This window comes from Brienomyrus brachyistius, chromosome 15, assembly GCF_023856365.1.
Source record: "Brienomyrus brachyistius isolate T26 chromosome 15, BBRACH_0.4, whole genome shotgun sequence".
Lineage (NCBI taxonomy): Eukaryota > Metazoa > Chordata > Actinopteri > Osteoglossiformes > Mormyridae > Brienomyrus > Brienomyrus brachyistius.
This window is the reverse complement of record NC_064547.1, coordinates 3,423,021-3,449,375: the sequence shown is the minus strand read 5'-3', so window position 1 is coordinate 3,449,375 and position 26,355 is coordinate 3,423,021. Positions and strand designations below refer to the sequence as shown.

At 42.2% G+C, this 26,355-nt stretch overlaps 1 protein-coding gene across 7 annotated transcripts in view; it reads left to right on the top strand.

Moving 5' to 3' along the window:
- Window positions 1–664: 664 nt before the first annotated feature.
- Window positions 665–26,355, top strand: part of ptprsa (protein tyrosine phosphatase receptor type Sa) — a 161,480-nt gene continuing 135,789 nt past the window's right edge. For all 7 annotated transcript variants that reach the window (XM_048976255.1, XM_048976252.1, XM_048976253.1 and 4 more), the window contains exon 1: window positions 665–898. The gene's annotated coding sequence lies outside the window, so the exon portion shown is untranslated. The remainder of the gene's footprint in view (window positions 899–26,355) is intronic.

Here is a 26,355-nt window from a genome sequence, read left to right as displayed (position 1 = left end):
CACACACCTTACAGCTCCTGTTAAACATTGATTTTTATTTGCAGAGTTAGTTATAGGAAATGTAACTGCAATATGTCAGTAATATTTGTGCTGTGGTGCTTCCCACTAAAAGATCATGAAATCCCAATTGTATTTTAGATTTCTAAAACTACACCATTAGGCCTACCTAAATAATAAATGAAATATAATTTTGTTAGGTAAAATGAGTACGGTACGGTATCACATAAGGCTATGTTCAATTGGTAAAAATGCTGAATTATTAATAATATAATAATAGGCCCTGCGTTTTGTGTATTCCGTTAACACTCCTGTTTTCTTCATGGCAACGGCTATTTTTTCTGTTTATATAAATGAAGGCGTACTGTCACTAATAAACGTTTAAACTAACGTTTTAAAGCCAAGGAAGCCGATAGGTGCGGGACTGCGCCGGAAAACGCACGCAGAGCTTTAAAGCTGGCTTTCCTGATTCGCGTTTTATTCCATCCCGCCAAACGGTTTACAGGGAGGCTGGCCGACGTTGGTTTTGGAGGCGTGGGGATCGGCATGACTTCATCACGTAAGCGAGAATGGAAGAGCTGAGGGGAGAGGAGGGGAGGGGAGGGGGATGAAAGGGGAGGTGGGCTGTCTATGACATCACCCTTCTGCCTTCCGCGCTGCCAGCTGTGCTTCCTCGGCGCGCGGCTGAGCAGCGCTCGTGCTGTATCATACACGAAGAGCGAGCGACACGCGCAACCGGGGGATTTTCAGCGCCGTGCGATACTTAGCTGTACCCGGCTTTTTGGGATTTGCTGTGGGACGCATATATGCAGGATTATTTATTTGTTATTTAATCAAGAAGATGTGAGAGCCATATATTTGTGCAGAACGAAGAGGGAAAGGAAAACCGTCATTCATAAAGGTAAGGACAATTGCTTTCTGTAAATGGGGGTGATTGTGTGTGAGGGGGTCGTGACTGTATTCACGGTATTTTTCTTTTATTGTCATATATTTCCTTTGATCGAAGCCATGCCTTTCCTAGTGTTCAGGGCATGCTTAGTTTGCTGGAAGTGTCTTTCTCTTACTTTCCTATATAGTTATCCGACTTCTGTCCTTCAGTAGAAGTGTGTGGCTGCACATGCCATGTCCCTTGTACGATTGAGACTAATATTTGACGGCACTGAGTTGGCGGGGTTAAGTTCGTGCTGATACTGCAAATGTGTTGGTACATGGTGACAGCGATTGTAGGCGATGCTCCTGCCTCCGTAGTATATTCAGAACTGCATTGTTCATTGAGCATCGCACGAAGTACCAGGCACTTCTGATTGATTGTATTTAGATTTACTGCCGTCTGATGTCGAATCTGTGGCGTTTCAATAACAAAAACGCATTACTAACCACATTCATTCTCAGACACAGTCATATAGCCTAGAAATATATACCGACAGAAGCCTTTCAGTGTGTTCAGGTAATTTACTTGTTGAAATATTTGATATCTGAACACTACTGAAAGTTATTGTATTATTATTACAATTAGACATAACATTTACCATTTTGCATATTTTATTAGTATGCTTTTCATATTTATATTTTGTATGTTTACACTGAAATGTTATTTGCCGATTGATTATAAGTTATTGTCGTTGTCGTATCGCTGTCAGTTGTTGTAAGCAGTATTTTTTAACTTTGTATGTTCAGTATTGTATCGTTGCCACAAATGTGAATTATAATTTACGCATCCGACAGCATGCAGTTATTCAAGCGCTCGGGTTTAATGTTTCCATCACATTATATTAATACGACCTCACTGAATCAACTGTCAAACACTTTTTCCTTTTTAGTGCTCATCACGTGGATATTTTATTTCTAGTTTGATATTCATTAACGGTTCGGTCCCAACTCAGTTTCTGTAGCATAACTTAATTCGCATGTTTATACATTACTGCACAGTTCAGCGTCTGATTTCTTAAATACTGTTATTCTTTTCTGGCTTTTTAATGATTTATATTGTATTATGTGGTGGGCACATACTCATTACGAAGAATAGAGAGTTGAATATGTGAAGCAATACAGGTTCCGTTCTTATTTCACATTTTCCTCCATCGCCGACTTGTGTGGATGAAGGCTACTTTTCATTTTGATTCCGTAAAACAAGACCAACAAAAACAACCAGATTCGGAATACCTTAGTTGCTTTGTGATTTAAAAAGATTAAATAAGCACCAAGCGAAATTTGTCAAAGGTATGTGCACGCAGCCTCCAGGGTAAAGCGTTGACAAATTTAGATTCGGTTCAGATTTTACCGCGACTTTTTGCCTTAAGGCCATGTATCTGGATTTATTGTCTAGTGTATTGCATTTTTCTAGGGAAACCGGGCATTAGTCATTTAGGAAAAAAAGATCAGTAAGAAAAATGTATATTCATTCATATATCGGGCTGAAACCCTCTAAAACCGGCGGTTGGGCATTTGCATGATTTGTTGCAGGTTATTTATTCGATTAGTCGTTTTTAGAAATATCGCCGTTTTCTTACTAAGTGTAGATCTGCTGGACACGCTGCACTGTTGTTTTGGGGGATTTTCTAAGTGCAAAAAATGTTGGGTTATTTTATAAGGATGCAGAATTGTTGCATTTGAAAGTGATTGTATCTGCTTATGCGCAATTATTTCTGCCTCTCTCTCTCTCTCGCTCACCCGCTCTCTATTTCTATATATATAAACTTGCGTGTTTGTGTGTGTGTGTGTGTGTGTGTGTGTGTGTGTGTGTGTGATTGCTTTGGCGGTGTTGTATGCCAGATTGGATATAATATGAGTTAACGTTCACCTTCCGAGGCTGGCCCCCGGACTGTTTAAGAAAATTGGTTCATTCGTTTTCTCTCAACCCGCGGTAATATAGTTATTGGCTTTTTTTTATGATGCTTGAAAATAGCTTACGGGTTTGCACTGCAGTGTAATCTAATCATGTTTATAACGTTACTTTGTTTTACAATTTCCCATTATGTTTCATCACATGAAATCGTGACACAAAGGCGCTCTCCCGTGTGGTATTACGCCATGGCATGGTATGGGATGGCATTTTGGGTTCGCTACGTGCTGGACAGCTCCCACCGCGCCCGTCATCATATAGCACCAAAGACGTACGGACCTTAAAGTACAGCTCACACTAACCCTATTCCGTCTTAATTTAATTTGGTCACTGGTGACTTTTTTACGATCTGTGAAGTAATCAGATTCCTAATCACGTATTATTAAGATGCGGCTTCCTTAAATACACCTACTCACAAACTGTACCCTTAATGCCTGTTTTACCGTTAGATTGTGAATTTTACAAATATGTTTGCTGCTAAATGCACAGTTTTGCATATAGCCTACCATAATTTACTTTTCAATCATGGCATTAATTTCACAAGCATTCCTACATGTACCACGTCTGGAATATATGTTTTAGATCGACTCATTTCACTGGTGATATAACTGTTAACTCAGCTATACGGTTTTCAGATTTTGCGTGCCACCTGTAAATGCTGTGTTACCTTACTTATTTGATTTAAATTAATGCATATGAACTACCGTATGTGAAACAGAGGGGCCGCGCCGCGTGCTTGGGGGCTTCTGAGCTCCATCTCTATTGACGTTATAGGCTATTGACGACGGGGTTTCATCGACCGCTTCCCCGTGAAATATTTTGACAAATAAACAGTTAAAATGTATTATATATATAATGCATACTAGACCTATGTGTCAGCATTAATATTAATCGTGTCGTTCGACCACATTTGCATTACAAACTTGCTTTTAATATTATAAAAGTCTGACGGATGTGCTACGGTGGACCGTAAAGGAGACGGAACATTCACTACTTTCTAATGCATAGTTGTTCTTCCCCCGAGTGAAAGCAGTTTATCTCTCAGGAAAACGGATGAAGTTTATAACTCCTAATATATTTCTTATCTGATCCTATGACTTGTTTTGGCGTCTGCGCCGTTTACATTTTCCACGGGGAGTCAGTTCAGTTTTAGCGGTGAAGTTTCTATCTGTACGCAGCTTACGGACCTAGAAGTAATAAATACTTATTTTCATTTGGCGTGATATCAAAGCTTAACTCTACCTCCCGACGCGTTTATTGGCTTTTGCATGCATTCTGTCTGGTCATCCATACCATATGAAGAATACATTGTTATATCAACGGCGTTTCTCAAAATAGCTCTGAAATAGCTATCGGGACTTTTACGAAAGGAGTATATCATATTATGAAATATCGTCGAAGATTTGTTTTTTTGACCCGTTGTCTTTGGTTAAGAAAGAGTGTATAATATTAAACATATCTGATTTAGCGGTGGCCATAATATCTGCTTTGCCTGTGGTTAAATGTGTAATAGTCCATACCTAGAATATTTTCTTGGCGTTCCAGTGTGGCTTTGTTGTTGTGTGTTCATTTTGCAGCTTTAAAAATAATAATAATGAAAGAACTACTAGTATGAGAATGATGCTTATTTTGGACTGTGAGCTGGTGACACTGAGGGGATACCGACACTGGACAGAGATCATCATTCCCAGCCAACCATTAAGCAGCATCACCTGTGGTTGTATTTGTGGCAGCTGGTTGGTGTAGCTCTGATACGTGACTTGGTCCCACGCGCTGTCAGCGTCTACTGCCCACCTGCAGCCCTCCACCCCTGTCACCGCTCTCCTGTACACTGCTGAGTAATTTGCATCAGGCCTGCTATATCCCTGCGTCTGGTGGATCCGGCATGTCATAATGGCAAAAATAGAGCGCTTTATTTTGGCTGCAACATTATCCAAAGAAACAGCACAAATACTTCGTAAAATAAAACATAATTCATGGACTTTATGCAAATTCACATTGCTCAAGGTGTGTCAGCTTTGATTACCAGGAAAGAACTGGCTAGTCGTCCTTTAAATTAGCACCCCCCCCCCCCCCCCCATAGAATCTGAATTTCTAAGTAGGAAAATGTTTATGGTAAAATGTTCCACCCTCCCTTAAAGACACCATCTCAGCTAAAGAGAGAAGAATCCTTTGCAGTAGGTACTGAATGGACCATGTATGTATCATGACGAAAGATCAGTGGTGACAGGATGGCAGGTTAACTTTTGGCTAAGCCACTCTCAGTAAACACTGCAGTGGGCTAATCTAGTTCATAGATTCAGCTAAAATAAACCTTTAAACTGTACTTATGGAAAATTTCTAGATATCGGACCTCTTTTAGACTAGAACATTCGTTTTTCTTCTTCTGGCAGACCTGTTGTGTAAAGCATACATGGACAAGAAAAGAACCTGGATTTGCTAACGCCTCTGAAAATTCAACTTATTCTTGACATGCTAATGCTGCCAGCATATTTTATTTGTTGAAGCACGGTGGTTAAGTAAATGCTTTTAGTACGTAACTGCTGCTGCAGGTAATTAGCTGGGTTTTGCATACAATCGAGGTGTTTGTTTTTTGCATTGTATCCCAATCTGTCGATTAGCAGCATTGCTGCCCCCCTCCTGAACACTCAGCACCCTTTAACAGACTACTTTGGAGTGGGGGGGGGGCATGAAGACGTACCTACTCAGCCCCCATGTGTTTTCCCCTAACAGGCTGCAGGCTTCATCAAGCCGCCAACGTGCTTGATGCTCAATTCCGCCCACAGGTTCACTGGCACCCAGCCAGCGTCCCTGTCCAGCAGTGAACGATGGGAGAGGGACCCAGGCCTCTGACCCAGCCGGAACAGGGCCCCCTCATTCTCTGGGCCCCCTTGGCACGGATGGCTAATATGGCACCTTGGTGATCAAGGGCAGGTCCCGACAGCGGGACGCACCCCAGTGCATCACCAGGGAGACCCAAGCAGGCATCTCTCATGTCTGAAGACAATAAGATTTTATTGGCTGATTTTCTAATAACAAGCCACACATAAAGATGATTAGCATGGCGGTGCGTATACGGTGTCCTCAAGAAGTTACAGTTTATTGATTGAGGGGAAGAATGGATTACCATTCCGTCAATCCTGGATGAATGGATTATTATTATTATTATTATTATTATTATTATTATTATCACTGCTATGAGGTATTGTGGTGGCACAGTGATTAGCACTCATGCCCCTGGGACCAGGGTTCGAGTTTCCACTGTAACTCCATGTGTCATTCTGGGGTTTCCTCTGGGTGCTCCGGTTTCCCCCCACAGTCCGAAAACGTGCTGAGGTTAATTGGAGCTGCCACATTACCCATAGGTGTGCATATATGAGTGGATGGATCATTAATATGAGCATTTTTAGTGGAGAAGTACACTTCAGCCGGGGTCCCTAGCATACTTCTGTCCTGCTTCCTGTTTTTTAGCTTAATAACTGACAGGTGCTGGTGATATACTGTCATATAATCGCATGTCACTTTCACTTTGTCAGTGCATTATCAATAAGTTGCCTTTTAATTTGTTAACTTCTGCGTTTTGCTGACAGGGTTCTTGATTGTGGACTGTCGCCATGCAGGCTGTGATTTGTCTTGTCTTGTTTCCTGCCACTCATACAGTCTGATTTTCCATCTCTCGCCATGTTCTCATTTTGTGTTGCCCATCATATCACTCCAGACTCATTCTCTTCCGGTCATGTATGTATTACGGCATCCGCTGTGGTCATTGTATGGATCTCAGCAGACCAAGGAAACTAGATCTTATGGACAAAGACCTGCCACTTCTCTGCAGCTTCTCTGTCTCCCTTATTCTGATCTTCTGGGTAAACAGGCAAAGATCTTTTCAATAAATGGGGAAAGTTTGCACATGCGGAGATCGGTAGTATAATTAACTCCTGAATATTAACAAGCATAAATTTCCTAGTGTAGCTGACCCAAAATAAAATAAACCAGTAATGTAGCAAATGTGTCAGACAATTAAAGATGAACGTTCTGAATAAGTCTGCAATTACTTTAAATACACATTTGCATTGCATATAGCTTAGCATGGCTGAAAATTTGCAGAATGCAGGTCATTCACTGAAAGCATTTTGTGCTATAAACCTGTTTGCTTGCATAATGTTAAGCAATGAATTTAAATTTTTAGGAAAACAAAAAAAGACCACTCCCAGAAGCTATAACTTGTAGCCAGATAAAAAAAATGATAATAATTATGACCACAGTTCAACTTTATTGTGGCTACATTTTTACTATTTGGCAGAGACCTTTGTCCAAAGTGACATAGAAGTGAAGATAGGCGAGTGCTGTCATGGACTCACCCTGCAGTAGCTGGATTTTCAGACCTCGCTCCAGTGCCCAGCGCTGATATGATTCCTCTGCCGGCCAGGGGATTCAAACTCACACATCCCTGTGTCCCTGAGCTGCAAAGCACCCACCAACTAATTTACTGAGCTAATTATTTTTAAGTTTCACTAGTTATTTTCTTCATATTGACTGCAAAGTGATACATTTATTTATTTTCTTAAATTCATTTAATCTCTTAAAACACACAATGCCCTTAATCTGACAGGTACAGCTGGTATCTTCTCTGCTGCTTTCCGCATCAGCCGGTTGCCACTCCGGGCGTTTGCTTTACCGTACCAAAATGGCATAGTGTCAGACGGTGAGACAATAATGGATGGCCGTCCGACACTGATGGTGTTGCTGCTGTCAACTCGAGTGTTTCAGTTTTATCACAGCGTGAGCAGGATGTTGCATCAAAGAAAAAAAACAAGTGAAACACTGCAGACTAAGTAAAACCACAATTTGAATGAAATTGTTTTGATTCTATTCAAAATCGTATCAGTCTTAAACAGCAGTACAAATCGAATGTAAATATGAGATCACTATCAAGAAGGCACTTTTTACTAACACGAGAGAACAGACAATTGAAAACCAGGGACTGGCTGCACCTACTGACTCCTCCATGCCCGGTCCATGAAGAGGCCTCCTAAGATGCTTTTCCAGCTGTCCTGAAGGAGGTGCCACACGTGCTGAGCTCTCACTGGCTGCTTTTCCTTCACTCTCTGGTCAAACTGCTCCAGAACACTGGATTTGGGTCAGGTGGTCAGGTCATGTGATGCAACACTATCACTCTCCTTTGTAGGCAGCTTGGCGTGCCCAAACTTTTGCCTGGTGCTGTATCTATTCAGAAATGTGTAGGCATATTCCAAATCTACTTTTTATTTGATTAATTAGTCATTAAATTCATTCATATCAACCGTTTGAAAATATGTTTCTTTTTTCTAGTTGTTAAATATTACATGAACACAAGGGCTTCTCGTGGCATTTCACTCACTCTACTGTAGGTCTATATTTTTGCCATTAAGTTGAAATTATGAACTATTTATATTGAAACCATCTATTTTCTTTAATGATTCATTTATATTATACAAAAAATGCTCTGTGTCCTTGGTTAGTCCCACGTCAGGCCCTTTCTAACCACATGCATGGTTTAAAAAGTCGACATTTTTAATATTATGTTGCTGTTCAACATGGAAATGACTCACAACTCTATCCTGTGCAGTGACCTTAATTTGCGTATTGATTACTATTCAAGCGTTAACTTGTGTAATGTAGTTAAATTAAGTTGTCGGCAAATGCTGAAATGTTTACACAGTATAAAAAAATGTTATAATAATAATAATAAAAAAAAATTAAGAACGAGGTCAACATAGGTCAGATGTAAACAGCTCCAGGTCTATTGGTTCAGTTGGCCCCCCAGCTCAGTGTGTGGGGCAGTCCCTCTGTTTGTCTTCATTTCCATGGAACCCGGTTTCTTCTCGCAGTCCAGAAACATTCATGTAGACGGTGTCTCTAAATGTGCCAAGGTCTCCGAAAGTTTGCCCTGTGATGGAGTGGTATTCCATCCAGGGTGTTCCTCTACCCCATTTGATCTGTCTCCTGGGACAGGATCCAGGCTGCCACTGACCCTGAACTGGAAACGCGGTATGGAAGATAAATGGATCGATGGTTAAAAACTACGCAGTGCCTTCTGTAGAGTGCGGGGGGCCCATGGGGTACCGTCACCTGGGATTTTCACCCCAGGATCCCATTAGTAACGCTTTATCTTCACCACGGGACCCGTTCCGTAACCTGTCCTTGAACAGTTCTGCGTGATTCCACCAAAATAAAAACCAGTATGTATTGGGAACCAAGAAATAGTCGGTCCCTGAATGGGAGCTGTGATGACATCATGAGTGGGCAGGTATTGTTCTGCTTACAGGTGTCAAACGAACAAACATGGAGGGGAATGTAGAGCATGTACTGCAAAGTCTATTGTCTGGTCCTCAGAAAGAACAAAATTTTTGGTGTCGACATCAAGCAAGTTGCGAGCCAAACTTGAAAGCGCTACTAGGTAAAGTAACCTGTATGCTGAACTGGATCATGCTTCAGGTGTCCCCTCAGCCATCATGATGGAGCTCCACACACAGAGGTGATCATAAAGAGTCATAGATACAGAGTTACTCAACTGGTTGGGTGAAACAAAACCTTGGTCTAAATTTGTACTTTCTGGACCTGAACTTTCCACCTCTGCCCACACAGAAGTCACATCTGGCCCACTCTCACTTCAGCTTTAACTCTTTTGATATGTCCCCATAAACCTACAGGAGTGTTTCCTAATGCGGTCCTTGGGAACCTACGATTTTGCTCCATCCCAGCTCCCCGCCAGACAGTCCACATTTTTGCTCCCTAAATGTAGAAGCTAAAACGTGGACAGTCTGAGGGTCCCTGAGGATTGGACTGGGTAACACTGTCCTATACGATCAAATGTCAAGTGTATGTTGCATCCTATCCATAGTGGACAGCGTAACCATTTACATTATAGGTTTTTTAGTTTAGTTTAGAATTGCCTGAATGGTGAAGATGTCCATTGACAAAAGAATTGTCACAGAAGCATAATCATAGGCCACAGTAATGCCAATATAAATTAGTGGCAGTAATACCACGGATTACTAAACAACGTCAATGTTCAATGAAACAATCAGTGTTAAATCAATGTTATCTTAAGATTTCCCTTTTGGGTCAGTATGCCAGAACAATATGATATCCCCCATATTCTCACCAAGCAAGGCGTTGGAGATTAATGCTTTAGAAACTAGTAGAAAGGGCAGTTTGTTTTCTTTAAGATAGTATTGTTGTGATCAGTTATTTTTGACATAATGTCCATGAATGGAAAATATTTGTCTCTCGTGTCTTTATTTATTACTTACTCAGTGAGAGAGCGAATTGAGTTTTGAGAATAGGTGTAGCCGTGTGTAATGTGAACGCTGGAACTGAATTAGTGTTAGGGAATTTCAGCCTTGAACATTTCATCTGGGATAACAATAAAATCCTTTTATACCAACATTGATCTCCCCACGAATAATCCATTTAGGCTCTGTGTGTGACCCTGTAGGAGACATAAATTATTTATCCCTGCGTGGGAGCACTGTACATCCTTTCTGTATTTTCTTGTATAATAGCAATGATCTTAAACTTGTGTGAGACGCAGGGGGTCAAGGCAAAGCCTCTAGCCTTTGTGAGGTGAACAATTCATTATTAAGGACACAACACTTGCAACCGATTCTTTTGTTTTCTCCACGTGAACCGAACCATTTGACACAGGAATGGGAGAAGGGAATAGGGCTTGAGTGTTGGTGTCAATGTAGAGAATTGCAAAAGAAAACAAAACGAACGATAGGCTATCATAAACGAATACTTTGGGGTGTCACCACTGGCATCGTAGTCGCCAACCTTCAACCCATCATCAGAATAGTCCCATCTCTGTTGAGCCCTTGAGCAAGACCCTTAACCCCCTGAAATGCTCCAGAGGCACTGGATAAATTTCAGCATATATGTGTGTGTCTCAGAGTAGAGCAAGATGATGCTAAAATAGTCGCTCTTGTGCAACTGCTGAATGTGAATGATTCTGCAGTGCATGATAGTTAGTGTGACCATTATACCTCCTGAAAGCATTTCTTGACACACTTGGGACATGAGGCAACCTAAGTGATCAGTTGCTCAGAGTTAATGGGCTGATGCTGAAAAAAAATGTTTTTAAAATGTAATTTACATAAAGAAAATGGAAGAAAACAGAAGACAATGGCGTGGTCTGAAGAATGCTGGTGGAAAATCCCTAGTGTTTCATATACTATGGATAGAATTCAGATAAAATGAGGTATTAAAGGAATTCTGGCCCTGTAGCTACACTTAGCTCATTTCTAGCATTGAGCAATAATTCACAATTTTGTCAATTTGTAGCTGACCAGGAAGAAACAATTGCAATGTAACAATTTACTTCAATTTATATTGTGAAGGGGACTGATGACTTTTGCTGTGACATTGATTTTGGGGTTCGAGTAATTTGTTTTGCTTCTGGTTAATATATTTTTTTTTGTTCAAGAAATAAATGCAGTTCTGGATCAGCAGAGATCAGGCTTTTGATTGTTCATTGACATTCAATATCCAGTAGGTCTTGGAAATATAATAATGATTGTCTGAAATCAAACGTTACATCAGCAATTGATAAATAGTCCCGTTGGAACAAAGACTGGTAAACACTGGGCTTCCCCAAGAACAGGGTTAAAAACAACTGTTAGATGATTCTACTGCAGTGTTTCCTAATCCGGTCCTCTGGGACTGACAGACAGTCCACGTTTTTGTTCTCTCTAAGCTCCAGAGCAGAAATTGTGGACTGTCTGGTAGGGAGGTACCTGTGTACCGGATTGGAAAACGCTGCTCTATCAGACAGATGGTATTTGACTCTTCCTTGGGGCTGGTAAGGTGAGGAATCTCTTTTTGGATACTTACATGTAAACCAGAGGATTCTGGGTTCAGAGAGACACTAAAACGTCCTCATGTCTGAGATCTGAGTTGCCTAAAGGTACGCTTTTCCATCAGAATCATATACTCAGCATAGTTTATTTACATCCTCTACTGACTGGAAGCTATTGTGTTTTAATCTACCATCATGTTGTCTTTGTTGGCCTGGTGTTTTTAAATGGCTTGAGAGAAAAGTACGTTGAACTGAACAGCTTGACACTTTCAGAAGTAGTTATTTCATCTTCTGCGAGTGACATTTGGATGTTTATAACCTTGAGTTAAGTGCCCGCAGGCTGGTTTCCAAAGTAAGACGCAACCGTTTAATTCACGTCCTTGAGGAAGCTCTGACAGCGTTACGGGTTCTTCTCCAGGATAGGAAGCACGCAGGTACTCTTTATGGGCATCGATTGTTTTAACTGGATTGCTGACGGCCATGTGGTCTCTCCCAAGTAATGTGACCCTAATTGCATAACTAGGAAGGTATACAAGTAAGACCCCGGATAAATCAAAAGAGGACGCCGCCTTCCTGATCGATCCACACCACAGCAGCACGGCTGAGGGCAGAGAGAGTCACAAAGAACAGGTGCCAGGGATAAAAGCTTGGTGCAAGGAGAGGTCATCTCTCCGATCTGATCGATGGGGACACGCGAGCGCACTGGGCACACGAGTGCGTGTGCAGCACCCTGTCATGTGACTACTGCTTTCCTTGCTAAGTAAACACCAGCCTGCTATGCCTGACTGAGCCTTTCACTCTGCTGGTCTTAGTTCCGGTAGGGTTAATCAGTAATTTTGGGTACCATGATGTCACCCTGGCTCCAGGTGTGTACCGTTTGCATTTTCTCTCCATGGTTGCAAGGGTTTCCGCAGGGTACCTCCAGTTCCCACCATACCATCCAAAACCATGTGACTAGGTTTGGTAAATCGGTGTGTCCAAACTGGCCAGTAAGCACCTTGGCATCCCATGCTGGGTCTCCGCCTGCTTCCTGGGGCAGGTCACAGACTCACCCTGACCCTGCTCATGATAAGCAGCATGGAAGGCGGCGGTGATGTCATGATATTTCAAGGTTGCTGAGCTGCTCGTGCTCTTCCTCTGATGGATCTGGCAATGGGCTGAGATCACCTGACCTTGACTGCTCGCCCATGTTTCACTCCTGTGGTTTTTTTCTTGCCTGTAACATTTGCTGCCATTTGATGTCTCTTGGACTCGTTCCCTTCATTTCCCCTCACGCTTCTATTCCGGCTCCTTTGTCTCCTTGAATTTCGTTTTCAAATGAAGTGAAAAGATTGAAGGAAACATGAATGGATTTTGAGTTGGGTTCTGGTCCCTTTTTAATCCTTTTTTTAATCCTCCTCTGAAAGCAGTCATGCCGACATGTCTCTGAAATTTGGGGAAAGTTGCTCCTTTAGCTTTAGCTTTGTGATGGTTTGGTGCATCCAGTTGTACAGTTATACCACAGTTAGGGGGTGCTTTAATGCTCAGGCTTATTCGGGCTGAAGCCCAGGCCCCCCCCTCACCTAAAAGGGGACCATAGAAAATAGTCAGTGGGAGCTCTGATAACTCAAATACCCCAGGAGCATTTGGCCATGTTAATGTTGCCCTGACCACAATACCTCAGTTTGCATCTTCATCTACCTCATCTACACACACAAACCATAGGAGCTGCATGTACGTATCAACAGGAGCTGGTGCCGAAAGGGTTACAGTCAGTCTGTCTTCCCTTCTTTTCCGAAGATCCGCAAGTGGAAACGCAGTCAGCTTTGGTTCTGCTTAGAACAGTAAATGCTGTGTAGGATCCAACTGTAAAGAAGTTAACATCTTATTATGGTAAATTTCTGTATGTCCCACCTACATTTTGACAGCGTAATGAAATGGATTTTATAGCGTTATTTGTAAACTATTTTTGCAGGATGTGCACGTTTATTTTTTCCTTCTCTTTTGGCAAATTGCTTTTTAGAATTATCAGAATGCAAGAACATTATAAGTACGCCTATTTGACATATCTCTGTGACCCTGAAGTATTTCATACGGATTTAACACCACATCTTGCTTTTGTGGTATTTTTTTATTTTTATGCTTTGGTTGAATGTTTTAGCAAAGTGAGCACATGAGCTAATCAGCTGAACCTCTCAAAACAGAAGCTGGCGTAAGACCCGGTCATGTGAAAGGTGCCTGTATAGTTTTCTATGATCTTTTGCCTGCTGCTCATTAGGAAGTGTGGCACAGTTTTAATGTAATACTTTTGCTTCTAACCGTACCACTGATTTAGGTCTTTTGTCTTTTGATCGTGTTGACAGGCAGAAATTCTTGTACTGCTGCCAATCTCGCCCCGGTGGCAGTCGCTCCTCGTTTTTAATAAAAAGGGCATTTAAGTTGAACCGCTTTATAAAAACACAGCAACCATCCCCCCCCCCCAATGTCTCTCTTCCTCACCACCCTTCTCAGTGTCCTTCAGAAAAGAGGGTTTGGCATTAATCATTAAATGACTGTTGGCTCGCTCTGAGACTCCTAATTCATTAAGAAGAAGAATATGTTTTGCGGGACGGAGAGAGAAGAAGCAGGAAGGAGGAGGGTGAGGGGAGTGTCCCCGCGATGCCATCAGCGCCAAGAGGGAATGATGGTGCTGCGGGACGCTGACAGACACCCCCGTGCAGAGGAGCCCCCCTGCCTGACATCACTACCCTCGTTTCGGCACCATCTCACACGTGGGCTAGAGCCAGACCTGGGATGACGGACGGAGCATGTAGGTAGATTCCACCAGGACCGGCAGTTGTCCTGACAAATCGGGGAGCTGACGGTGATCGATCAGGCGGCTGGAGCCCCTCCCAGTGATGCGGGGGGGTTGGGGGGCACACAGCTTCCCTGCTGTCACTACACTTTATCTTTTCTCCGAATTAGTCTAATTTCAGTATCTTTGTTTCAGTGTGTGACTTTATAACTCGATCCTTGTGGACAGCTGAATTTTATTTGCGTCAAGGTGTTCTAGTGTAGTTAATAACTGCATCAAAAAGGTTTGCTTTTCTGATATTTTAGATCTGGCTGCTTGGTATTTAATTCAGGCAGTTGGGAGCTAATGATTAAACTAAATCTTCTTTAAATGCTGATGTACACATTACTTGATAATGACAAATTGGAACATTTGCATATGCTTGATTTCAGATCAGTTATATTTCAGGTACTGTACATCTAATTAATAGCTCCTCATATGACCACTGTCAGTATTTTACCCATTGTTTAAGCTTGAGGTCACTTCCTAATTACCCCATCAGGACAGAACACATTACTCTTTTTTCTGACACAGAAAGCACCACTGAAAGATTTTTCACACAACGTTGGCATCATGGATGTTACTGGCCCCTGTATTAAAAAATTAAATGTGGCCCCAGTGGATCCACTTGCAATGAATATTCTTCATACAATAACTCCTAAAGAGAACCAGAATTTGACAGTCTGGTTATTGGGGTAAGTCTTTCTGACTGTGACATCAATTTAACGAAACTTGATTCAATGTGCTACATTTATTTCGATAAAAGATTTAAAAGATCGATATTTGAAGAAATGAATGCTAGCAGGCTTGCATGTTACGTGGTTGGGGAATGGAACGAAAACGGTGATGCTTAAATGTAAAAATGTTCCATTTAGCTAAAAGAACATAAAAACTTCCATTCACAGTTGAAATTCTGCAGTACGTTTGGAGGCTCTGAAGCCTAAACTTTGTTTTGTCGCATTTCTTGCTAGAGAATGTTTAGGAAATTCCTGGTAATTTAAGTGTCAGCTGCATTTGCTAGTGCTTGTGGATGTCACTGACAATTTTGTTACTGGGCGACAGGACGACATCGTCGTGTAAAGTTGGCTATTGGTTATAAAAAATACTCCGTGCCGTCACATGTTTCGTGAACGGCAGATAACAGAGTAATAAAGGTGCTTTATGGTATTATGAGGTTTCTTTCTCTAATTTATACGAGGCATTGCTCATTAACACTTTAGTATCTTGCACTAGCTTGTGATAACGGTATTCAAACTGGTCTCACTAAAAAGCCCATTGCATGTCATCCAGGCAGCCCATTGGCTCTCACAGCCCAGTGTCCCATCCAGGCAGCCCATTGGCTCTCACAGCCCGGTGTCTCCTCCAGGCAGCCCATTGGCTCTCACAGCCTGGTGTCCCATCCAGGCAGCCCATTGGCTCTCACAGCCCGGTTTCCCATCCAGGCAGCCCATTGGCTCTCACAGCCCGGTGTCCCATCCAGGCAGCCCATTGGCTCTCACAGCACGGTGTCCCATCCAAGCAGCCCATTGGCTCTCACAGCCAGGTTTCCCATCCAGAGATCCTATTGGCTCTCACAGCCCAGTGTCCCATCCAGGCAGCCCATTGACTAGTTATGCAAATACTTGTGATCCTATGTTTATAACCTCAAGATGTTTTCCAGCAAGAGTCTGTGGGAAATTCAGATGGATGAAAGACACTGGGGGAAGACCTTGAAGGAATAGCAGCTAATCATGTTAACTGGATGTTCAGTAAAGACCCACGAGGAAGTACCAGGGTATCCAGTGCTTAGGGTAGAGCCCAGTGCTTTAAGCGCAGCAGGCAATAAAAAATGCCACTGAAGTGGCAGTTCTGCTTTTGGAAGTTTCATATGGATACTTCCTGTCTTCGTTTCTCAAAGCGAAGGTGAGAGATGGACATGATTCTTTAATGCAGAAGAGCTACAGTCTATTGACATGGTGCTGTTGAGATGGACTAGACAGATTGTCATTAATCATCCAGGGTTTTTTCTCCCTTACATTGTCCAAGTAGAGAGGTGATTTTGTATTGCCATTTGCTGCATGGCAGGATGCATGTATTGACAAGTGTTGCCATGGGGAATATGTGCGTCTCTCTCTGGATTTAGTGCTGTGGACACATCAGGCATTTTCACAATCGGATTTCTCTGGCTTCGGATAAATGTATCTCAGGGCAACCAAACATTATGTAGCCCATTTTAATCAGGTTTAAAAACCTGGGTTACCTCCAGTCTCTCCCCACATACCGAGTTTCAATCACCATAAATTTGTGAAAGATGGGAGTTTACGTCATTTGTGCGTTAAATAATGAGAAGAAAAAGACGGGTGAAGCGATAGAGCAGGGATTTCGTTATTGGCTACAGAAGCTTTTCCTTCGGCCTTTTTTTTGGATAATTCCCTGTTATTCTGACTCCTTGTTGTCTGGTAATTAATTATTCAGAGGCAGCATTATCTCTGCAATTCTTCGAGGAAAGAAAGTGTGTCCTCAGGAAAGAGTTTCTTTCGTTTATCTTTCTCCCCATTCTGCGGTGTTGTCCCCCCCCCCCTTCCCATTCCACTCCCCCCCCTACATTTCTCTTTCAAAGGCTGTGCTTTGCAGAGCCTGCCGTTCTCTCGATACTCCTATGGAAATTCTTTGTTTTGGGAATAGATAAGATTCTGAAAAAAGGGACCAGACATCCTTATCCAGTCGCCTTGCAGAGCAGGGGATTATGGGTTTGCACGCAGAGGAATGACGGCGAGTTCTGCCCGCCGCCCCACCGCTAACTGGAGAGCAGGGGAACCGGCACCTCGTTAGCAAAGCCGCAGACAAAATGGATAAATAGGTGCCTTAAGGAAGTTTTCATGTGTCCACGCTGATAGAGTGCACTCATTGTAATGCACCGTGGCGTGTTTCATGAGGTCTACGGGGATGTGACAGATGGGCATTCGTTATTCGACCCACCCCCCTCCATGATGGAATACACGGCTTGTCACGGCCTAAGGCTGACGTGCACCCGAGCACAAAGAGCCCTTCGCAGAAAGCTACAGATCCTGTCGGCATATCAGGTGCAATTCCAGCTTATACCAAAGTTGTGGAGTTCCAGTTCAAAGGCAAAGGAAGAGGAGGACACAAACCCGGAACGAGGCACACAGGGGTTGGAGGCATCCATAAATAAAATGGAATAAATAAAGAACAAAGTCAGTTGATTCTGTCCCAGGCTTGTAGGTGCTGAGTAGGAATGCATTTATATGTATGGGGTAAAAGATATTTGTTATAATGCTGCACCCTCGCGTCGTATTGACATTTTATATAGAACCAAATTACCAAATTGCAGTGTCGCAGTGCACTTGAAATTAGCAGCGCAGCCCATGGGTGAAAGTTTGCACTTTCATTTGTCCTTTCTTATGTTTTCATCATCTTAACCTTGTGGCGCTCTTAATATGATTGAAATGCATGGATGGGAGGGGGCCGTGCGGTGATGTCACTCCTGCCCCGTGTCCTTCCTCACTGTGTGCCGTCGCCACCAGAAAATTGCCGTTTGCGCCACTTCATTTGGGCATTAATGTGCATTGGCGCAGATGTAAATTGCACGGCCCCCTTCTGCGCGGCAGGTGAGGATGCCTGGAGCGACATGTGTGACACTTGGCCCCAAGGTCATTCCCCAGCCGCCTTGATCTGCACAGACGAAAAGGTGCTGAACCCTGATATAATACGAGGGAGATATTTTAAGGACTGATAAGCTCCCTTTACCTAGTTATTTACATGTTTGCATTTTAATGAGACCACTGCCCCCATGCAATGGTACAGAGTGCCTTATTTATAATATTGAGACAAATGGCTGTGTGCCCATGAAAGGCAATCTGCTGATTAACTCACCCTGGCTGGCTTTTATCTGTTGCCATTTGATGTATGACATCTTTTTAAAGCCCTGGTCGAATGCAATCACAGGCTCTTTCATTGCAGAGACCCGAGACATTCCAGATTGCCTGCGCTTCCCCAGGGAGCTGATCCTTCAGTAAATATTGACTGTTCAACTGTGTGTGTGTGTGTGTGTGTGTGGGGGGGGGGGGGGTCATGTATATATTACATTGTGGGGACCAAATGTCAAGGTTGTCATTGTTGGGATCAGGGATTTTCCCATAGAAATGAATGGAGAGTCCCCACAAAGATATGAATACAAACATGTGTGTGTGTGTGTGTGTGTGGGTTAGCTTTATATAAACCAGTTTCCAGGTCCCCACAAAGATCTGTGAATGAAATCAGAGTAAAAATGCCAAAAATCTTGTATTATGTTTGGTTACTTATGGTTAAGGTTGGTGTCATGTAGGGGTTATGGTCGTCATATTGGGATTAGATCATTCACCTAGTCAGAAAAATAAAGACCTCTGTCATTGTCAGTGTTTTACACATCCAGTCCCCAAATCCTAACATAACACTTATTGATTATTTCTGCTTAAGAGTAAATGATCTGGGTAAAAAAACAAGATTGTAACTCTTTATAAAGAGGACTTTGAGTTTTTGCAATGCAGTACAAATTTATAGCGCCATGGGGCCATTTCACGTTACGTGTGTCACAGGTTTGATTCAATTTTCAAACTTTGACTCCCTATTGCTCTGATATGGAAAGGTCTTTGCCCAAACTTTTTAGTTTGAAATATAGCTAATTTAGTTGTTATCAGTTTGATCAATAAATTTTTTTTATATGCCTCACCAACTTTCTGTGGGAGTTATGTAAGCAGCGTTACGTGCGTCACATTCAGACGTAACACAAAAATATAAAATCAATGAAAAATTTGAAAATTCTGTGAAGTGTGTTATTACAGACACCAACTTTTTTGCTGATTGTAGTCAAAATTTAGTCTAAATATCAGTAAAAAAAGAAAGAATTCTGTACTCTTGCCTTTTGTGCTGTATTATGTGGTACATAAAAAGTACTCAACAAATCATCATACGTCCCAGTCAAGCTGTCTAGCAGCACTGGATCATCTGATAAATATATGGTATATATAATATTTGGGCATTGGGTGCCAGTTACTGAACACAGAAATCTAAAGACAGAAATCAGTTCAGTTAGTAATTTGTACCCGCTATGCGATCTCTGATTCTCACCGACTGGAATGCTGCTCTCTTTAGTGGATGAGGCAGCCAAATGTAGGTTCATTGTTTATGATCACAGAACCGTTGGCAGGAAGTGGTGGCACTGGGAGGAGATGACAGGGCGCACTCCGCGGCTGTGGAGGGCCTCTTCACGCTCGTTGTAGGTGCTGCGCCTGAGAGTTCCCCCTTTCACTTTGGCCATGACAGAGCTGTGTTTCTTTCCTTTTTCTCCGTCTTCCCAGTGTGCTGCACTGTCATGGGGGTCCCTGGTGCCCTTCGCTCAGGTCTGACAGACATGATCCTACTTAAACTCCCCAGAATCTTAATAGTTTCCAAAGGCAGCAAATAAAACGAGGGACACTGGTGCCCGCTTTGGTTTTTCCACGTTATGTTGGGGTAGGAAGGAGTCTTTGCTATAAAAAGCTGGATATTTGGATATTAACCGGAATGAGATGTTGAGATAAAGTGCTTAGAGATTCTCTGGCTACTCTGAGATAACAGGACCTGCAAAAAATCGAGCTGTTTTTGCCTCGCGCTTGCAGAGGCGGGGCAACCGCCTATTATTTCATCTGGAAAGCTGGGTCTTGCCCCTTTAAATGGCATGGCTTTTCCCGGGCTAGTGACCCCCGTGAGGTCGACGATAAAATGATAATCCTCTTATCTATGCTTGGTGAAGGGAGCTGCGGTGCCAGAGGGTCCTCCTAAAAATTCTCCCTTGCGCTTCCCTTCTGGGTTCATGAGGCTACAAGCGATAGGTCTGACTTCCCTGCAGTGGCACATACTAACCCTAACAGGAGAATCACACCATAGAATGTTTTCAGAGCAGGCGTACCATAGACAGCAGCACCCACAGACGTACCATAGACAGCAGCATCCACAGACGTACCATAGACAGCAGCACCCACAGACGTACCATAGACAGCAGCACCCACAGACGTACCATAGACAGCAGCATCCACAGACGTACGATAGACAGCAGCATCCACAGACGTACCATAGACAGCAGCATCCACAGACGTACCATAGACAGCAGCATCCACAGACGTACCATAGACAGCAGCATCCACAGATGTACCCTAAAGGCTCATCATATCTCTTGGAAGGCTGTTCTTCAAAAGTAGATATGCAAGCCAATTATTAAATGTCTTCGGGAAGAGAGCTTTTATGGTTTCTTAGTAATTGTCGTCCTCCAAAACTGTTTACGTTTATAAATCTAGATATTTACCAAAAAGGTTCAGATTGCTGAAGGGTAACAGTGTTCGTTTGTGATGACAAGTGCCTTATTCAAACAAGTAGTCCCTGCTAAAAAAAACAACAGCATAGACCAGCATGATTTCCATGCTGGTGTATGCTGGTTAGTGCTGGTTTGATGCTGGTGTCGTTGGTGGACCCACATAGCTGCGCTGGTCCACCTGGCCAAGAATCTGGTCCCCCTGCCAACTTTCATTAATGTCACTGCACCACCAGCACCAAAAACCCAACATATGCTGGTTGGTTTCAGCAGGAGTGGCATCATACTCTATATAGCAGGAACCCCATATAGGTAAAGGCCATGATAAGGGGAGTTTTCCTATATGTCGGTCATGAAAGTACCTTTATGTAATGTACCTTTAGCATTTAGGGTATCCCTGCCTGTACTGTATGTTCAATGTCTTCTTGTGCCTCTACAATGGACCAGAGTGACATGAGTTGTTGGAGGCATGATGAGAAGCTTCAGTGTCCCTTCATTCACGCCATGGTTTATGCACTTGTCTCAGTTTCTGTGTAATATCACATAATGCAATCTGGTGTAGGTGGGAGACGGACTTAACAGAGATTTACTGGGTTTTACGGGGGGGGGGGGGGGGGGGGGGGGAGGTGGCGCTTTGTGTCAGAACCTTATCTGTGGCGTTGCCGAATTCCTCGGAATGGGACCGAGTTGCAATGACAGCCGAGCCGGTACGATGTAATGAGACGATATTTGTCTCCAGGAGTCCGTGTGTGAATGAGTAAAGTCTGTATATAAGTGCTTTGGCGGGGAATGAAGTTGCTGAGTTATTGGCACTATGTGGAATGAATAAGTTTGGCTTCATTCTGAGGTATAGATCAATATAGCACCATAGAATACGGCTTGATATGAAACAATCTGAAGAGATGAAGAACAACCCTGAATGCACTCGTATGTGTACAATACATGCGTGCTTCCGCCTCAGCGCCTTGCAGCATAATTTGGTGGTATCTTGTCAGAAATAAGATGTCGATCCATAATTGATGTGTTTAATGTAACACTTAGAAAAAGAAATTGATGAGATGCACCGGATCAATAATTTACCGGAGTCTTCTGTGATCACAATGGAGCACTTGCTACTGTTTTTCCATACATTTCCTGTCAGATGATTCCCCCGTGTTTCTCTCTGCTCTTAGTTCTTATTGAATTTTCATTAGGCTCAGCAGGTTGTTCTAAGAAATAATGATTAGTTCTAAAGAAGTGACTTTCTTTCAGACTGATGTGGGGGATGGGAGAGGGGTTGGACACCAGGTGGACACATCGAAAGACACACATTGCAGACTGTATGTCAAACTCTTACACCCCGAATGTATGGCAGAAAAACAAATATGTATCTATTTGTTAAATAGATAAAATACATTAAATGACCTGCTTTTCTCTAACATTGTATTATGCCTCTCCAACCATCTTGCTCTTCTGTGAACACGACAATTCTTCCAAATTTCTCAGTGGACCTGACTAATATCCACTAATTTCTGCTGGATCTTAAGCGATCAATGAATCATGCTTTAAAATCCCTGCGTAAAGCCAGGATTTGGCTGTATTATGTGTGTTTGTGCCCCGATGTGACAAAGTTAAAAGTGTGTGTCACAGTATGCAAAGACAGCAGGGTTGTGTCAGCTGACTGTAGGACCAGAGCAGTTACACAGGACTCTACATTGCAGCCAGCAAACCACGCCGACGTATTTTGATTTGTGTTGCCCAATGACAAGTACTGCAAACCACGCCTACATATTTTGATTTGTGTTGCCCAATGACAAGTACTGCAAACCACGCCTACATATTTTGATTTGTGTTATATATATTGGGGCTACTTAATATGTAGTTCTCCTGAATCCTAGCTGGCGGTGCTGAATTGTTGCTGATGCTCCTATAAAGTGTGAAGTGGGGACACTGGTGGACAGTAGGAGACAGTAAGGTGTCATGGCGAATGCTGGGCCATGTGGAATTGTACTTTCGCTTTTATCTCACGTCTCTCGGCACTGGCTTTAAACAGGCTGCTGAAATACAGCCTTAATTATTCATGATCTCAGGGTGATAAGCTCGTTAACAGATGAAGCCGTAATTCATTTTTTTTCTGCCTCCGTAGTAAAGCTGTTTGTTGGCGTCGCTGATATGTCAGTATTACGCAGAAACACGTAGCTCTGTAAGTGTATGGAGTCTGTAATTAAGGAACCATTTTGATTTCATCCGCTGAGAAATTTATTACTTATTTATGAGCTTTGCTTAAGGTCTCATATAAGTGTTAAGAAGTGGGGTCATACTTACATATTAGGATATACAGCTAGAGAATAAATTAAGAGACCACAGCATGCTTTTTTGTTTTGATCATTTCTTAATTTATGGGTGAATTAATCTGTGAATAATATATATTTTTGCAAACTGCAGCCTGATTCTTCTCTGTTTCTCATTACTGAAGGGCTTCTCCTTGATTTATGGTACTTCAGTCCTGCTTCTCTTTGTAGGTGCCTGATACAAACTCTCCTGGAAGTGCACATCACAACTGCACTTAATGTTTCCTGCTCCTTTTGAAGGTCACTTGGTGTCATCCTCCGATTCATGAGAAACTGTTGGATAAGTGAGTGGTCACATCCTGCATTAAGAACGTCGTTTCTGCCCTTTACCTGGCTGGTCTCTGGTCGTTCCCAGTGTCTCCTGCTTCACCTTATTCTTGTGTACTGCTGTCTTGGAAATTTTGAACCTCAAAGCAACCTGCTGCTCAGCATAGTCTTCAGCCAGCAGAACAACTAAAACAGCATTTAATGTATATGTTTATATAAGAGCGGTCTCATCATTTTATCCACGGCTGTATATCTGAAACTGAATAGAACGCATTTTATTTTTCTTCTAATGTGGTACACTTGTATGATTCCAAACCAACTTCTAGAGCTGAAGATGCACTCAGGCACCGGGCCACTCAGTAATATGCCTCACACAAAAACACTGTTCTGATCTGGGACATTACACCGATGCTGATGGATTATTCCATGTCGGATCCAGCCGTTCTCCCAGTTATGATATTTGTCATAACCTTTAATGCTGGTCTAATGCATGTACTAATGGATGCTTGCTCCACGTTATTCAAAATGGGTAGACATCACCCCAATGAAGGGTAGCAGAATAAGGTGAATGAGGTGTGATACATTTATGATCCACCAATGGGGTTTTATTTATAGAGTACATGAAAAGAAGTATTATGAAGTGTCAAACAGGTTCACGTCGAAGTCCCAATTAAATAGCATCTGATAAATCGAATTTTTTAGTACGCTGTTTAATGAATGCCTGTCTTCTTCACGTATTGGAACATAATTTCAGTTTATATATATAAAATTAGCTAATTTTTTTTCACAGTGTAATTAGTTTTTTTTTCTTTTCTGAAAACAATAAACATGTGTTGCACTGGATTAGTGTGAGGAGGTAAAATGAGCAATTTCGTTTCCTAATTAAAGATGCACTAATTGTTCATAAATAGCCACTATTAATGATAGGTCGCTTGTCACTTTGTTTAGTGTAGTAAGATGGTGCCAGTGAGACTGATCCTTCTCATTTGGGCTCATGGGGTTTTGACCAACGTTTGATAGTTGAGAGTCCAGCCCACAGTTCGCAGGCTTCATGAGAGTAGCATACAGAACTGCTTGAATGAGAGGTTCTGTCAGCTTGTCCTTCCAAACTGAGAAGCCTGCAGCAGATCCTCAGATCCCGCGTTTAATGCATTACCCTCATGACACAAAGGGGGCACAATGACTCATTGTGTAGATCCACCTTCACGTATGTGGATGTTTACTGGAACGATTCATCGGTCATATTTCACTATAAGCCTTTGGCAAAAACATTCTCTGTTGGGTTCTTGTGCTTTTGAATAACCGTTTCCCAAACTTTAAGCTGAAGTATGATTAAATGTGATATATTGTAAAAAAAAGAAGGACATCTCCTTTCATCAGAATGTTAATACTTTCTGCTTCTTGAAAGAAAAGACATTATGACTAATCGAGTGTTCAGTCATTTTTAAATAGGAAACAGTCCAAGTTGACGACCTCTACTCAAATGTGTGAGATAATATTATCGTAACAGAAGCTTTTTTTCTAATTTATTTCTAGAATTAAAATGATGCACTGATGTATCAGTAACTAACCAGTCATGTTCTGGTTACTATAACGACTGCTTGTAGACCTAAGACGATGCAATGCAATGTTTCTCACCACAGGGCTGAGGAGTCCTCTGTTGTTTCTGGTTTTAATGTAGTTTTCGTTGAATAGTGTGTAAGAACATTGTTGAGAAGGCAGCCATACAGTACTTTTCCTGTTAGCCTTTATCTTTGCAGATATTTGCAGGTAGACTGATATACTGAGCATTATGTAGTACATTTTCAAGCTTCAATCTGAGATAGATAGCATGCCATGCCAATTTAAATTTAATTTGTGTTCTTTGTATTAGCGTGTTCTTTTTGCCTGCAAATCTGTAATCAGGGTACTAATAGGGGCTTTTTGAAGTTTACAATGTTTCCACAGGAAAAACACTGGTAGGGCTAATATGTTTTGGGTTATGAATCTTTCTCTATTCCATCCTATTACTAGCTCCTCCTTCTAAAATTCAGAAGAAAAACTTCTCCAATTACAAATACTATAATCACAAAGACACCTTCCCAGTGCAGCTCAGGCCGAGTTACTCATATTTACGGTCAGCAGCAGTAGTAGTTGTGTCTGTTGTTTACAGGGCTGTATATGGGTAACTTCTAAGATTTGCTGCCGCTTATCTGTAGCTGGGAGAGTAGCGAGACCTACTGCTCAGCAGTGATGCGCTATCACCCAGCTCATCCTTAATGAGAGCGGATTAGAGAGGATAATCGGGGCTTTACAGAACCCCAGGTTCAAGGCTGGGGAGGTCAGAGGCAGCTTGGAATTCTGTGCCACAAATCCCAGCCCAACAGATAGAGGTAATAAGGAACTAAATTGCCCCCCCCCTACACCATCATTGTAGCCCCCTTACTGCCCAAAGAGATGCATTCAGTGTTTTAGGTTATTTCTTTCCCCTAAATCAATAACTATTTTGTATATATTTCTTATAATATTGCCTCAGAAATTCCTTGACAATGAACAACGACCAGGCGTTTACTTTTTCAATGGATTTTTTTTTTTGTGGATTTTGCTTCATTAATTTGGTCCAAATACAATATGTAGCAAATTTGTGTAGATAAAGATGAATATATATGTAAAAAGCATCAGAGTAAGCTTCTCCAGTATAACAATACATGCTGCCATCGGTGTGTATCTGTATGAAGCCCAAATTCATTCACAGGAAGTGTATCACGTGACCAGCTAATTACTGTGTGAAAAGGCAGGACTCACAAGTGAAGTCACGTGTTGAAATGAATCCACGGAATCCGGCTCTCTGGTCAGAGCACAGCTTGAGGGAGGGCTGCCTTCAAGGTCATAACACTGCATGAGATGAAGGATGAGCTCAGTCGTCGACGCTTATTAATAAGAATTATAAACAGGTGAAGGATAATA